The sequence below is a fragment of the Tamandua tetradactyla genome, chromosome 2 (assembly GCF_023851605.1).
Source record: "Tamandua tetradactyla isolate mTamTet1 chromosome 2, mTamTet1.pri, whole genome shotgun sequence".
NCBI lineage: Eukaryota > Metazoa > Chordata > Mammalia > Pilosa > Myrmecophagidae > Tamandua > Tamandua tetradactyla.
The window spans coordinates 26,361,053-26,375,228 of NC_135328.1; the positions used below are offsets into that span (position 1 = coordinate 26,361,053).

Below are 14,176 nucleotides of genomic sequence, written 5' to 3' on the forward strand. Positions count from 1 at the left end.
TTGTTTTATCTCATATATAGACGAAGAGCCAGTAAAGGAATTATTAGAAAGCAGATCTCATCCAATTGGTTCTGAGAAGTGTGAAATTAAAATCGCACAACCCAACGAGGTATACTGACAATAACAACTAAAAGTAATAGAAGCTACAGCTACCGAATGAGGTGGCACTAGGGGTTGCGGTTGAGGTCAGGGCCAAACCTCAAACCAAGGATTTAATAACTATTATGATCAAGGATACGGAAATTACAATAGTGGCTATGGTGGTGATCAGAACAGTAGTGGCCATGGCGGACAGGATCGTACTGGGAATAACCATGGGAACTATGGATATGGACAGGCATATGCAGACCACAGTGACCACCACAGCACATAAGGCAAGGCATTATGAGGGGGCAGCAATCACCAAATCAATTACCAGCCATACTAAAGGAGGACCTTGGAGAAAACAGGAGGAAACACTAAAGCAATCCATGTTGCAGGATGATGTTGAAAACTGGTCTTCTGTTGATCTAAGGTGATCATTTTGTAAAAGACTTTCTAGTGTATAAGCTACAACTGTTCAACCGTATATAGCTGCCATTTAGTTTTCTCTGTGTTTACTTTGTCCTTTGCTAGTCTGTGTTATGCCTCAGTGTGGATTTGTGTTTATAAAAATTTTATTTGTATGAATTCATGTCAAACCTCAAATAAATGCTTCCTTATGTGGAAAAAAGAAAAGATACCAGGGGCTGGAGAAAAAGGGGGGATGAGAAATGATTGCTTAATCGGTAGAGAATTTACATTTGAGGTGATGGAAAACTTTTGGTAATGGATGGTGGTGATGCTTGCCCAACCCCAGGGACTAGGACTGCTTAAGAGCAGGAAAACTCTATCTAAACTACCCCCCAGGACCAGCAACAACATTTGCAGAACCAGGTGGACAATGCAAGTGCAAGGCTACAGGTTCAAAAGTAATCAAGAATTTCAAGGTGGCGACAGTACAGCATTAACCCAAGTGCAGGCCCGTCCAATCACAGGGCACCTTGCAACTGCCCACTCCTACTGGTGGGACCAAGATTGTGTTTCTTCCTGGGATTTTTCTTTGGGGGGAGAGGGAAAGAGGGGCAGTTAAGGCAGTACCCTAGGAAGATAGAGCAAATGCTTTGTAGTCACACAGGCCTAGGTTCAAATACCAGTCCCAGGTCTTTCTGTCTGGGTGAACAGAAAGCCACTCAGTCTATGTCTGTTTCCTCATCAGAATAATGGCAATGCGGAGGCAGGACACTTTTTACTTGCCTTTTCTTTGTTCAGAAGCAATTCCTGATTTTCCCGTGGGGATCTGCACTTCCCCTCTCATGGTCCAGGAGTTCTAGAGGAGGGGGAAGCACGTGACCTGGGCCAAGCCAATCATTGTGCCCCTTGTGTTGTGGATTGAATTATGTGCCCCCAAAAGACACGTGCTAATCCTGCACCCTGTTACCTACTACTGTGACCTTATCTAGAAATAGGGTCTTTGTCGATGAGGCCATCCTGGATTAGGTGGACCCTAAATCTAAGATGACTAGTGTCCTCACAAGAAGGGGAGAAGTGACACAGAGACAGAAACACACAGGGGAGAAGACAGCCACCTGAAGGCAAGAAGCATAGGTTGGAGTGATGCTTCCACAAGCCAAGGAACACTTGGGGCCCACAGAAGCTTCCTTGCCGTAGAACTTCAGAGAGAACTTGGCCCTGTGACACCTTCATTTCGGAATTCTAGCCTCCAGAACTGAGACTATATATTTTTTGTTTTAAGCCACTGGGTTTGCAGTCATTTATTGGGACAGCTGGAGGAACAGCAGGCTGAGGGGCGGGGCCAGGAGTGGTCACATGACCCAAAGCCTGTCCAATCCCAATGACGCTCAGGATTCTGGCCCTTCAGGCAGACTTCCCTGCAGCCCTGGGTGAGCTGAGCTGCGCCTGTCACGGAGCTCCGGAATGGGGTCAGCGGTTGGAGGAAACTTGAGTCTTGATGACATCATCCACATCTTGAATCTAGCTGCGCGTGAAACAACACTCTTCCTGGGCTATTCCTGGACTAACATAGCCCACTTGTGTCCAAGCAGTTGCTCGAAACTCTCCTAAGTGATTGATTCCCTGGCCGGGTTGCTGTGAGGACCAAGTGAGAAATTCCGCGTAAAGAACTTAGCCCAAGCCCAGCGCCTGCTCGCTGGCACGCGACAAAAGTCAGCCGCTATTAATGATTAGCGGAGCCGCAGGTAACCATTACTGTTATCGTTGCCGTTGTCAGTGTCGGCAGCCGGGTGTGCAGCTGTGGTCCCGGCAGAGCTCCAGCTGCGGGGGTCTGGGGTGCTTCCTCCGCGGCTCTCCCCCAAGTCTCGGCTGGTTTGGGAGCCGCCCCTCAATGCGCTGCAGAGGCTTCCCTGCGCGCATGTAATGCTGTAATTGCAGCCTTCCCAGCTGTCGGCCGTGGAGACAGCCCAGAAAATGAGGTTGGCTCAGTAAATATTGAACCAAATTATGTAAACGAGCTCACACCGGAGACTCAGCTGCACAGACGGGGTGTGATTGGTGGGCCCAGGCCCAGTTTGCAGGAGGCGCTTGAACCCCTCCCCTGGCTGCTCTTTCAGCCAAACGCAGCCACCCCGGGTGGGCCAGCCCTGGGGCGGGGATGGGGCCCGAGGCTCACTCCTGCGGCTCTTGAGGTCCACCAACGGTGAGGGGCTTGAACGGCTTTGTGGGTGAGGTTGAGGGTGGGGGCTTCTCAGCTTCCTGCCACCTCTTTCCCTCACTCCAAAATAGACTGTTAGGAAGCAAGCCCTTGAGGCAAACCTTGGCAAGGAGCTGCCTCCTCTCGGCGCATATGTCAGCTGCAGATAGTGAGCTGATGGCCCCACAGGAGCGTGGGAACGATGGAATATTTTTCTTTTCCTCAAGGAAGAAAACATTTCAGTGGCTCCTTCCTACTGGCAAGTCAAGGTCCTGATAACCTCTGTTTAGGAACTCAAGATTCTAGGAAGCAGGTGGGAAGTATATCTCTGATGCTCTTCTGTGGTGTTGGAAGGAAAGCTGCTGGCCTTAGTATGCAATCTATCCGAGCACGTCTGGGGAGAGAGTGGGTGGATTTTTGCATGAGAGGATCTGGCTGGAGGAGCAAAGGCAAGTTTAGGCTAGAGCCTGGGGGAGAGCCGGGGGTGAGGGTGAGGTCTCAGATGGCCTGGCCCTCGCCACGGGTGGCACCCTGAGGAGGTGGTGGGCTGCCCAGAGATGCTGAGCACCTTGTACAGTAGCCAAGCCACACTCCTTCACAGCCCGGATACCCAAGAGAAACCCAATGGGGGACAGGGGCCTTCTCTCAGCTTCTTCAGGGACAACAGTGACGAAGATAGAAGAGAGCGCAAGCATTTGCGCCTGTGTCCTGAAAGAAGGTCCCCAGGAGATGGGCATCGGTGCTCTCAGGGGGCCTCAGCAGTGGTCACAGTGGCAAAGCAGGGCCCTGTGACACAACAAAGGCATCAGACACCCCTGAAGGATCTGCAGGAAAAGAGCATGGAAGTGCTATTTGTGAGCTCTGTATGAGCCACCCCACAGGGACATCTGCCCAGAGTAAACTTCAGTGAGACTTGGAAGTGGGTGGTAAGGGCTGAGCTCCTGGGTCAGCAGGTGAGGGAATGATATTAGTTTCTTAAAATAACGCAAATGTGTTCTCTTTCAGTTCTGGAGGTCAGAAATATGAAATGAGTCTAACTGGACTAAAATCAAGGTGCCGGCAGGGCTATGTTCTTTCTGGAGGCTCCAGGGAAGACCCTGTTTCCTTGTCTTTTTCCAATTCTAGAGGCTGCCAGCTTTGGCTCAGGTCCTCTTTCTCCATCTTCAAAGCCGATAACGTTGGGGCGAGCCCATCTCATGCTGCCTTTTCTGTTTCTGTCTTCTGATTCCCTCTTCCACCTTTGAGGACCCTTGGGATCACATTAGGTCCACCCAGATAATCCAAGATAATCTCCTGTTTTAAAGTCAGGTGATTAGCCACCTTAATTTTATCCTCAACTTTTATTTGCTCTTTGTCATATAACCTAACATATTCACAGGTTCCCGGAGACTGGGATGAAGACATCTTTTGCGGGGGTGGGGGTGGGGGTTGGCATTATTCCGCCTATTATAAACAGACTGGAAAGAAAAAAGAGTTGTTACTATTTATGTAACACTAAGACTATCCACAGGTTGGTAAGGCCTGGGGAAACTCAGGTTACACTTAGAGACTTTTTTTTCCAGCTTTTAAAAAGGGAATTTATTAAGTTACAAGTTTACAGTTCTAAGGTGAGAGATATTTTTATATACAGCAAAGCAAAACAATAAAGATGGCCAAGTCAACAAAGCAAATGCCTGCCCATAACATATCTAAAGTTAGGAACTATGTGTCATGCTATTATTTTCTGTGCACCGTCTCCTGTCCAGAATCAACCTTAGAGAATTTTTCTAAGGTTTCGTGAGAAACAGATTTGTTCTACTGTGTTGCAGCAAGGCTCTGCTTAGATGTAGCTTTATGGGCTTTGTTTCTTTTTTGTCCGCTCTTTCATCCCCATAATCAAAACCTTTCTGATTGTACATTGGATATTTCTCAATTTTTCCTCTCCCAAATACATGTGATCATCTTTATCTGAAATTATCCTAGCTGTGGGAAACGTTGACTGGTAAATCCAGTTGTACAATTGTCCATAAAACCTGCATTTGGGAAGAAAAAAGGATGAGCTCATCTAAAAGCAAAAAATTTTGTCCTTGGGTGTAGATTAGCTGGGGGTATCCGAGGAGATTCTGTTTGTCTTCCCTCCTGCCTAGAATAGCCTTGGACTTACAGCTCCGGTGGGATTGTGGTCAGGGACTCTGCCTCCCCTCAAACCACACACACAACAAGGGTCTGATCCCCGCTTACCTCTCCAGGCTTCTCCTGCTAGCTCCAGCCACCTAGGAAGAGTCATCAGTTTTAGGAGAACCCCAGACACATTTACCTGCAATGGAGTTCTTTGCACGCACTGGTCTTACCACCCTCCCTGCCCTGGTTGTCTGACTACTCTTCCTTCAAGCCCCAGCACGGACATGAGTTGTTTTGTGCAAAGCATTACCCCAAGCTCTAAGATGCAAAAATCTAGGCCTCCAATTTCCAGGAACAAAGGAGGAGATCTAGAACTAATAAGTTTCAAAAATTCAAGGCAAGAATATCTATAGATGAATATAATTAACAAAGCTATTAAAAGAACTCTTGAGAATCCTCTAAAACTGCACTATCCAATATGGTAGCCACTATCCATGTGTGGCTTTTGAGCCGTGGAAGTATGGCTAGTCCGAGTAGAGATTCTATGTAAGTGTAAAATAAAAGCCTGATCTTGAAAAGCAAATGGTACTATTTTGGGTTTACTGGATTAAATAATACACATTATTAAAATTAGACACATGTAGGGTGAAATAGCTTGAAAAATCACAATAGAGAGCTTTTTCTGCTGACTTACAGCCAAACTCTGAGAGGTAGTGTGCCATGAGCATCATCTCATGTTCTCATTATGTGCTGTGCTCGCACAATAACCTCACATAGCAAGGCTTATTATCATCTCCATCTTTTAGCTGGCTGAGGCTTAGAGATATTGAGAAGTTGCACCAAATTGCAGATCCTGCAAGACCCAAAGCCAGGCCTGGAAACCAGGTCTGCTGGTCCTGAAGCATGACCGTAGCCACTCTATAATGCTGCCTGCTCACAAAAGAGCAGAAAGAAAGTACCTGGGCGTTCCAATGGGGTGGCGCCATGCAGTGAACCCAGCATGAGAGTTGGCATTCAGACACCAGTGTTTAAGTCCTGGGGGAGACATTTGCTTGCTGTGGAATCTCAGAGCCTCAGCTTCCTTCTGCCTGTCTCAGGAGCTTGCTGTGGGAATCAGATGGGCTAAGTCTGTGAAAGCCCAGATGATCTTCTCCAACTGAGCAGCAAGGGATTTTTATCAAAAGCCCTCAAAATCATGAAATGGGATATTATTCCACGATAAAATGACAGGTGCTATCAAGCCATGAAAAGATGTAGAGAAATCATAAATACGTATTGCTAAGAGAAAGAAGCCCATCTGAAAATGCTACATACTGTATCTTTCTAACTATTTGACATTCTGGAAAAGGCAAAATTATAAACCGTAAAATTAAAAACAGTGATTGCCAGGGTTTCAGAGTGGGCTGGAGGGGATGACCAGGTAGAATACTGGACACTTTTAGGTCAGTGAAACTGTTAACGTGACACCACAATGGTGGCCACATGACATTAAACATCTTAGGGATTGACTCATATTCCCCAAAAAGACACATTCAAGTCCTAACCCCCCGCCCTGTGAATGTGAACTCATTTGTGAAGGGAATCTTTGAAGATCCTATCAAGGTGAAGCCAAACTGAGTCAGGGTGTGCCTTAATCCAATACTACTAGTGTCCTTGGGAGCAGGGGAACTTTGGACACAGGAGGAGGGGACGGAAGATAGATGGCCATGTGACGGAGGCAGAGATTGAGTTATGGATGGCCAGCAAGCCACCAAGTGATCGCTACAGACTTTGGGAAAAACAGGGTCTGCCAACACTGCCAAAAGTTTTGGACTTTTAGACACCAAACTATGAAACCATTAATTCCTACTTAAACTAAGCAGTGTGTGGAATATCTTATAGCAGCCCTAGTAAGATAAGACAATGCATTTGTCAAATCCCACAGACTGTACACACAAAGAGTGACCCCTAATGTAAACCAGGGACTTTAGTTGCTAATTTGTTTATCAATACTGGTCATCAACTGTAACTAATGTAACACACTAATGTGAGATGTTAATAATAGGGGAAACTGGCTGTTTTCTGTGAGCATGAAACTGCTTTAAAAAATAAAGTCTATTAAAATTAAAAACAAAACAAAAAAACAAAAGGGTTTGGGAAAAGACTTCCTGGCAGAGGCAGTGAAACAGTTGAAGGAACAGCCAGCCTGTGGCCTTTATGCCCTCAGGCCAGGCAGCAGGCACCCAGAGAGAAGACACGGGAAGAGGGCCAGTTGCACAAGCTCCAGCCTTCTCAGGAAGCTCCCGGGTGCTGCAAGAACACGTGGAGGGTAGAGAGCAAAAAGTGGGACAGTCTGTGGCCTCCTCACATCCCGCTGCTGACAGAGAATCAGGTGTGCTTTGCAGGATGAATAAAAAAGAGAGGCCCTTAGGGGAAATCGAAGATTGCTACCTGGTGTGAGAAGGGATTACTCCCTCTAGAGAGAGATTTGTTATTGGGTTCCTTTCCTGGAACCACAAAGTGAGCTCATCCAGGGAACAAAAACCTGGCAGAGCGAGTCTGGGATGTGACAGATTTTGAGTCTGAGTCCAGATTCTGCTTAATCTCTTCATCTTTCTGAGTCTCAGCTTCCTCATTTGTAGCACAGGGGTGATACCTGTTCTACTGCACACCTATAATGGTGTGAAGCTAACTATAGAATTGTCATATGATTCAGCAATCCCATTACGAGGTATATATTCAGAGGAACTGAAGGCAAGGACACAAACAGACATTGTCCCACTGATGTTTATAGCAGCATTATTTATTATTGCCAAGAGATGGAAACAGCCCAAGTGCCCACCAACAAACAAACAAGTGGCTAAACAAACTGTGGTATATACATACAATGGAATATTATGCAGCTGTAAGACAGAATAAAGTCATGAAACATGTGACAACATGGATGAACCTTGAAGACGTTACACTAGGTTAAATTAGCCAGAAACGAAAGGATAAATACTGTATGGTCTCACTAATATGAACTAACATCAATGAGTGAAATTTGAGAGTTGAAGTTAGGAACACAGGTTATCAGGAGATAGGAGTAGGGTAGAGAGTGGGCATTTGGTGCTAAAGGAATACAGACTGTGCCACGAGACTGATTGTGAACATTCAGAAATACATAGCACAATACCACCTGACTGCAGCACAATAATATAAGCACACTGAGTGAAGCTGACTGTGAGTATGATTGAGGAGGAAGGGCTGGGGTCACGTATGAAACCAGAAGTAAAGATAGAGGATAAAGACTGAAACAGTATAACTTAGGAATACCTAGAGGAGACAATGATGGTGATTAAATGTACAAATAAAAGAAAAATTTGTGTGAAGGAGAGCAAATGAATGTCATAACATTCTAAGGTGTTGAAAATGAATGGTATACAGCAAAAAGTATAATCAATGCAAGCTAAGGTTTATAGTCAACAGTAACATTGTAATATGCTTCTGTAGCAGGCAGCCCTTGTTTTCCCAAGCCATTTCCTCTCACAGCAGGCAGGCCCCTGTTTACTCAGGCCAGTTCCCCTTTGAGCAGTCTCCCTCACCCCAGGGACATTTAAAACTGCACACAGGCAGGATAAGAAAGCTTCCTGTAGAGACATCAGCACGTAGCCAAGCACTTCCCTTAAAGCCCTGTAACAGCCCTTGTTTGGGGCTCAGACTTTCAGAGGCTGCTCAGCTGAGCCCTATGGCCATGGATGGATAAAATCTACTTCCTGAAACTTTTGAGCCTCGACCCCTGTTTGTTCTGTTTCCACATAATGTTCCTGGAGGTTTTCAGCCTTGTCCCTGGTTTTATGCAACATTTCTGGGGTCTTGTCCAGGATGAAGAGGCCAGTGATATTCTCACTTCCCTTGCCCACAGTGGTGGCGTTGTCTGGACTGGAGACCTGACAGAATCCAGTGCTAGCAATAGGGTTTTTCCCTGTCTTTTGGATTCCTGACCTCCCCAGCCGGGGTGACAGATCTGGGACAGTTTCTGGAGCGGTGACAGATCTGGGACAGTTTCTGGAATCAGGTTCCTGGGAGCACCATCTATCTGACGGGTAAGCACCCAGGTGCATCAGTTGCATTCCACTCGTAAAAGGCTAGGGGAGCCTGAGTGGAAGGGGAGCCTGACAACCTCCCAGAGACTCTCTGAGTACCCATCTCCAGTTGGAGGACCAGGAGAAACGGAAGTCTTCAGGTCCGGCTTTGGGAAGGGCAGTACAGGAGGGGTGTTGGAGTGTGTGTGTGTACTCATGTGATTGAAAGGAAGTCCTGGGCCACAGGAGACATGCACCAGGCTGCAACTGAGTTCAGACCTGTGATTTGTGCAACCCTGCTAGGGGCTAGGCCAGACTGAATGAAGCTACAGTTTTTTGTTGTTGTTGTTGTTTTTCTTTTTCTTTCTTTTTTTTTATGAAGCTACAGTTTGTTCAAAACCCTTGGTTGTTTGTCTGTAAGCCCTCTCCCTAATTGTTGGTGCCACCAATATGGGAGGGGAAGTCAGTAAGACACCATTGTTGTACATGATGCTTAACTTGAAGAAAGCTTTTACTTATGACTGGGGAGTCAAGCTGACCCCTGGCCCACTTAGGAAACTGTGTGAATTCGGGTGGACACTTTTGGGGAGAATAAAAAGGAATTCTCTTGTATTATGGCTTATCATTCCTCTGTCTTATAAATTAAAAGTTTCACATTTCAAAGCAACAGGAGAACAACTGTGTAGGGGTTTTATATTAGATCTTTTATTAAGAGAGCTTCACAGGTCAATCTGACCCTGTGAAGATTGGGGCAATGTTGCCATTGCCTGACCTTGGTAAGAAACGGTTAAAATGTGCACTCTAGCTGGGAGGACTGGCTACCCTCCCGGGAGGAGGTATACTTTCATAAAAATATCTAGTTCCCAGGAGGCTCCTCTTGGTCCCTAGCCAGTTCCCAGAGGACCGAACTGGGCCCAATCACATATGCTAATTGGAATTTGTCTACTATTGTGTGAGGCTATCATTAAAAAGGGGGGAAAACTGCATGTAAGCAGTTAGAGAAAGAAAGAGGAGAAACAGGAGAAGAGATTTAAAAAATCTTATAAGAGGAGAGCACCTCATCAGAATCTTATGCTCTGCTATGCATCTTAACTAAGGAGACTCTGGACGCTGTCCCCATGATTGCTGTGGGTTTTTACTAATGAGAGTTAAAATATTGCTTCTGAAACTCTCCAGCACTTCTCTACAGGTGTTGGTGCCATCTTATCTGGTGATGTAACTATGCTTTATTTTTGAAGACTCTTTTAATTACTATCTTTTAATTTATTTTCTTTGATTACTTTCCTAACAAAATCTGTTTTTCTATCACTGAAGTTTGTGTGGTCTGTGAATCTGAACCTATAAATCAAATGGCCACAGATATCATGTTGCCTTTCATGTGACAAAATTGGTGCTGCGAGCAGGATTCACATTTCAGCACGGCTTCATAATGGTAAAGATCAGTAAGATAAGCTTTAGAAAATTTGTGCAGAAAATATGGACTGTGTTCTTCTGAGTATTGTAATGCTTTATTAGGACTTTTCTTGATAAATTTAAAGTTGCCAGTTTCTCATCCTTTTTATATGCAGAATGTTTTGGATTTAAACATTTTGTCTCCCTAGTTTGTACTTTCTAATACTATAAGACAGTTGGGAATGTTTAAGTCAGTAACCCCTCTTCAAGATTTACTTGAGATAGATTAATAGTGGGCCATAGCTTTGGACATAGATTAGGAGATAATGTCATTTTTTAAAAAGTCTTCTAAGCTCAGAGTAAAGAACCAAGAAATCCCAGGATAGGATGATTTACCTTACTCCTCACTTGCAAAGGAATAGGCAAAATACACAGGACCCTGTGAAGATTGGGGGAATAGAATTAAACAGGGACAGCCTATTCAGGTTGCTCTGTGTCTAGAAAACATTCCATTAGAAAAAGGAAAAGAAATAACTGGAGTGTGTAAAAAAGGATGGGCTTTGTTAAAGGAATATAGAAAAATGTGTGAACAGAGATCAAGCAATCTCTGAAAAAGTGAATTCTGAAAAGGAATTAGCAGAATTACAGGAAAAACGGTCCATGCTGCAGAATCAAAATTTTGTTTTGGAAAATTGAATTTGTAATTATCAGTCAGTAGCTGAGAGGGCCACAGTCCCTGTGGCCCAATATAAATATAAAAAAAGATGAGGTAAAGTGAACAAAGGAAAAATACATAAGGTACTAGCCACTGCCACTGCTAATTAGAACCTTAATAAGTTGAATGGTAAGGTGTGGGATGGGGCAAATGATGAAAAAGATGGGAATATTTGGATGAGAAAGTTTGTCAGAAAAAAAAGAGTAAATAAGAAATAAGAGTTCACCCAATACAAAGGCAAAAAGAAGAGAAACAGGGTAATCAAATTACTTTCAAAACCACTATAAAAGAACAAAAAATAACTGATGTTCTTAGGACTTATACTCAGAAAACTGGTGAACAATTAATTACCTGGATGGTCAGAATTGCTGATGCAGGGACTGGAGGAGTGGTGCTAGACTATGCTGATTGCATGAAACTTGTAGGAATTAGCACCAATCCCTTTATACAAACTGCTTTTCAGGAGTTTAGTCAGCAGGCTGGAAAAAGTTCTAACTTGCTGGTATTGGCTGCACAAAGGTATAATGAGCAATGCCTGGCTGACGCTACGTGGCCACAAAATAATCGACCCTGGTACACTTTGTGGAATGCTACACAGAAATTAAAAAAGGAAATTATGGTAGAAGTCTGGAAAAGTTTTAGGTGAACTAAAAGGGAAGGTGTTGAAAGCAGTACCCAAACCCTTTATCATTTACCTTCCCTTAAATGAGGTTGAGCCAGGGGACCTGGTATGGGTAAAAGACTGGAGAAAAAGAAAAGGCTGCCTCCAGCCTCAGTGGAGAGGTCCTTACCATGTTATTTTAGTGAACCCAACAGCTGTCAGAGTTGTGGAGATCATCCCGTGGATTACTACACTCGGGTCAAGAGGGCCACCGCAGATGACCCTGGGAGAGACCCCCAATCCTGAACACCTGACACGCATCATTCTCTGGGAGCCGCTGCGCCCTTCTCCATCGCAGCCGAGATCAGGTGACCAGCCTGCGACTGAGGCCTGAATGACCGTCGTTGCCCTGCTCTAGCTCACCGGAAGCAGCTAGTCAACGCATGGCTGAAGCCGGAGGAGACCTCTGGGCCCTGCTTCAGTCACCCTGGAAACTGACTGATCTATGCCTGGCCAAAAACTGAGGAATTGTTTAATGAACATCCCAGCCTGCAGGGTCTGTGGACTAATTGTCTTTTCTTGCTCTTTGCATATGTCTTTCATTTAGCAGTTTTAGCCTTCCTGGAAATAGGTCATTTGGAGTTCTTCCCGAAAACCAACTTTACTCTAATTTGGTGGGATTTCTCTTACCCAGGTAACTTCCCCCTTCCTAGCCACTGCCCAGAGTGTGTGTTTCCATTCCTTCCCTTCCCATTTCTTCAATTGTACGCTCACATGGTGGCACTTCCCATAGCCAGCACCATGCACCTCACTCTGTTTCTGCTCGGCATCGCCATAAGCCCTTCCAAGGGAATGCACATGCCAGGCATACCTCAAGACCATCTATGTCAGGGAAAAGGTGAAAATTATAACCAGTAACGTGCTAGGGCAGTTCTCAGACCTGCATTATTCTGTATGCACCCTAAAGGAAAGTCCTTCCATATGCTATAATCCCACCTCGCCAGGTTCAGTAGTGCTGTTTTTGCTACTCTAGGGCAACAAGGCTATCGCCATAACCCCTAGAAAAGGAAGCAGTTCCCAAGTCCATCTGACCGTCAACACATATACAGTTCATCCCCCACCGAATCTGACACCTTTCCCAGTGCAGTCCTCCTAGTGCAATACATACAAGATCAGGGTGGAACTCTCGGCTGTGCTGAGGTGGAGGCCTCCTGGGAGCTGGTGCCATGCAGTTTGTCTCTTGTTCAAAACTATGAGCTGGGTCCTCACTGGAGGAAAAACCTGGGTTCCACAAAACATGTGACCAGAGCTGGGGGCCTGCCAGCAGGTGGGGGAGTCCCAAAGCAGATGTTGAGCATGGAGACCAGGGGGCATAGGCTGTCGAGGAGACAGATCAGACCCTCAGGGGCATTGCCCCCCCCCCCCACTTGCACATCTCCCATCACCCTGCTTGGCCCTGGAGGATGACTGGTTGGCCAAAGATGGGTAAGTTTCCTCAGGGGAGGAACAACCTAAGACAGGCACAGCCATGAAGGGGCCTTCAGGAGAAAACTTGGGGTCAACAGAAGTGGGGCACAAACCCTCACTTCCCACAACTTTTCTAGGGCCTAAACCTTGCATAGCTACCTTGTTTCCCACGCCCAGCTCAGATCAGGACATACCAGGGCCTGCAACAAAAAAAGAACAAGATGTAGGTGATGCTAGTGTCCACTGGCATGGGCAAGCATCAAAAGGGGGAATGTAGCAGGCAGCCCCTGTTTGCCCAAGACATCTCCTCTCACTGCAGGCAGGCCCCTGTTTACTCAGGCCATTTCCCCTTTGAGAAGTCTCCCTTGCTCCAGGAACATTTAAAACTGCACATAGTCAGGATAAGAAAACTTCCTGTAGAGACCCTTTCCTTCTGAACATCGGCATGTAGCCAAGCACTTCCCTTAAAACCCTGTAACAACCCCTGTTTGGGGCTCAGACTTTCCGAGGCTACTCAGTTGAGCCCTATGGTCATAGACAAATAAAAACCTACTTCCTGAAATTTCAGAGCCTCAAACCCGGTTTGTTCTGTTTCCACGTAATGTTTCTGGAGGCTTTCAGCTTTGCCCCTGGTTTTGTGCAACATTTCCACTGAATGTAACAAAGGCATTATGCCAAAACTGAATGTCAACAGGTGGGGGGGGGGGGGGGTGAGAGGAAGGGGTATGAATGCTTTGTAGAAGAAAAGGAAATGTCTTCATATAGATTATGATGGTAAAGTCATGTCTGTATACTTAGGTTGGATTGAATGACATATGAATGAAAATGTTTAAAAATGAACAGACATGGGTGAGCCATGGTGGCTCAGCAGGCAGTTCTCACCTGCCATGCCAGAGACCCAGTTCAGTTTTCAGTGTCTGCCTATGCAAAAAAAAAAAAAGAGAGAGAAACAAATGCTAGAGAAAATACAGAAAAAGAGATGTACCTATTCACTGTCAGTAGGGAAACTGAGAGGTGCAGCCCCTTGAAGGGCAGTGTGGTGGCTTCAGGAGGCTAAGGGTGAAACCTGTTGCTCAGTATGTTCCTAGAGGAACTGAATGTGGGGACAGGAATGGACATTTGCACACTGGTGTTTATGGTGGCAGTGTTCAAGATCCACAATGGATGGA

General features: G+C 45.6%; 1 long non-coding RNA gene across 2 annotated transcripts; it reads left to right on the top strand.

Annotated features, from left to right (window-relative positions):
• Positions 1-1,891: 1,891 nt before the first annotated feature.
• LOC143667244 (uncharacterized) lies at positions 1,892-13,949 on the top strand. Of its 2 annotated transcripts, none has more exons than XR_013167961.1 (3): positions 1,892-2,237; positions 2,917-3,642; positions 11,744-13,949. It is a non-coding gene; the product is annotated as an uncharacterized LOC143667244 (long non-coding RNA). The 2 variants fall into 2 exon arrangements; XR_013167964.1 differs by lacking the exon at positions 1,892-2,237 and adding an exon at positions 2,249-2,695.
• The last annotated feature ends 227 nt before the right edge of the window (positions 13,950-14,176 follow it).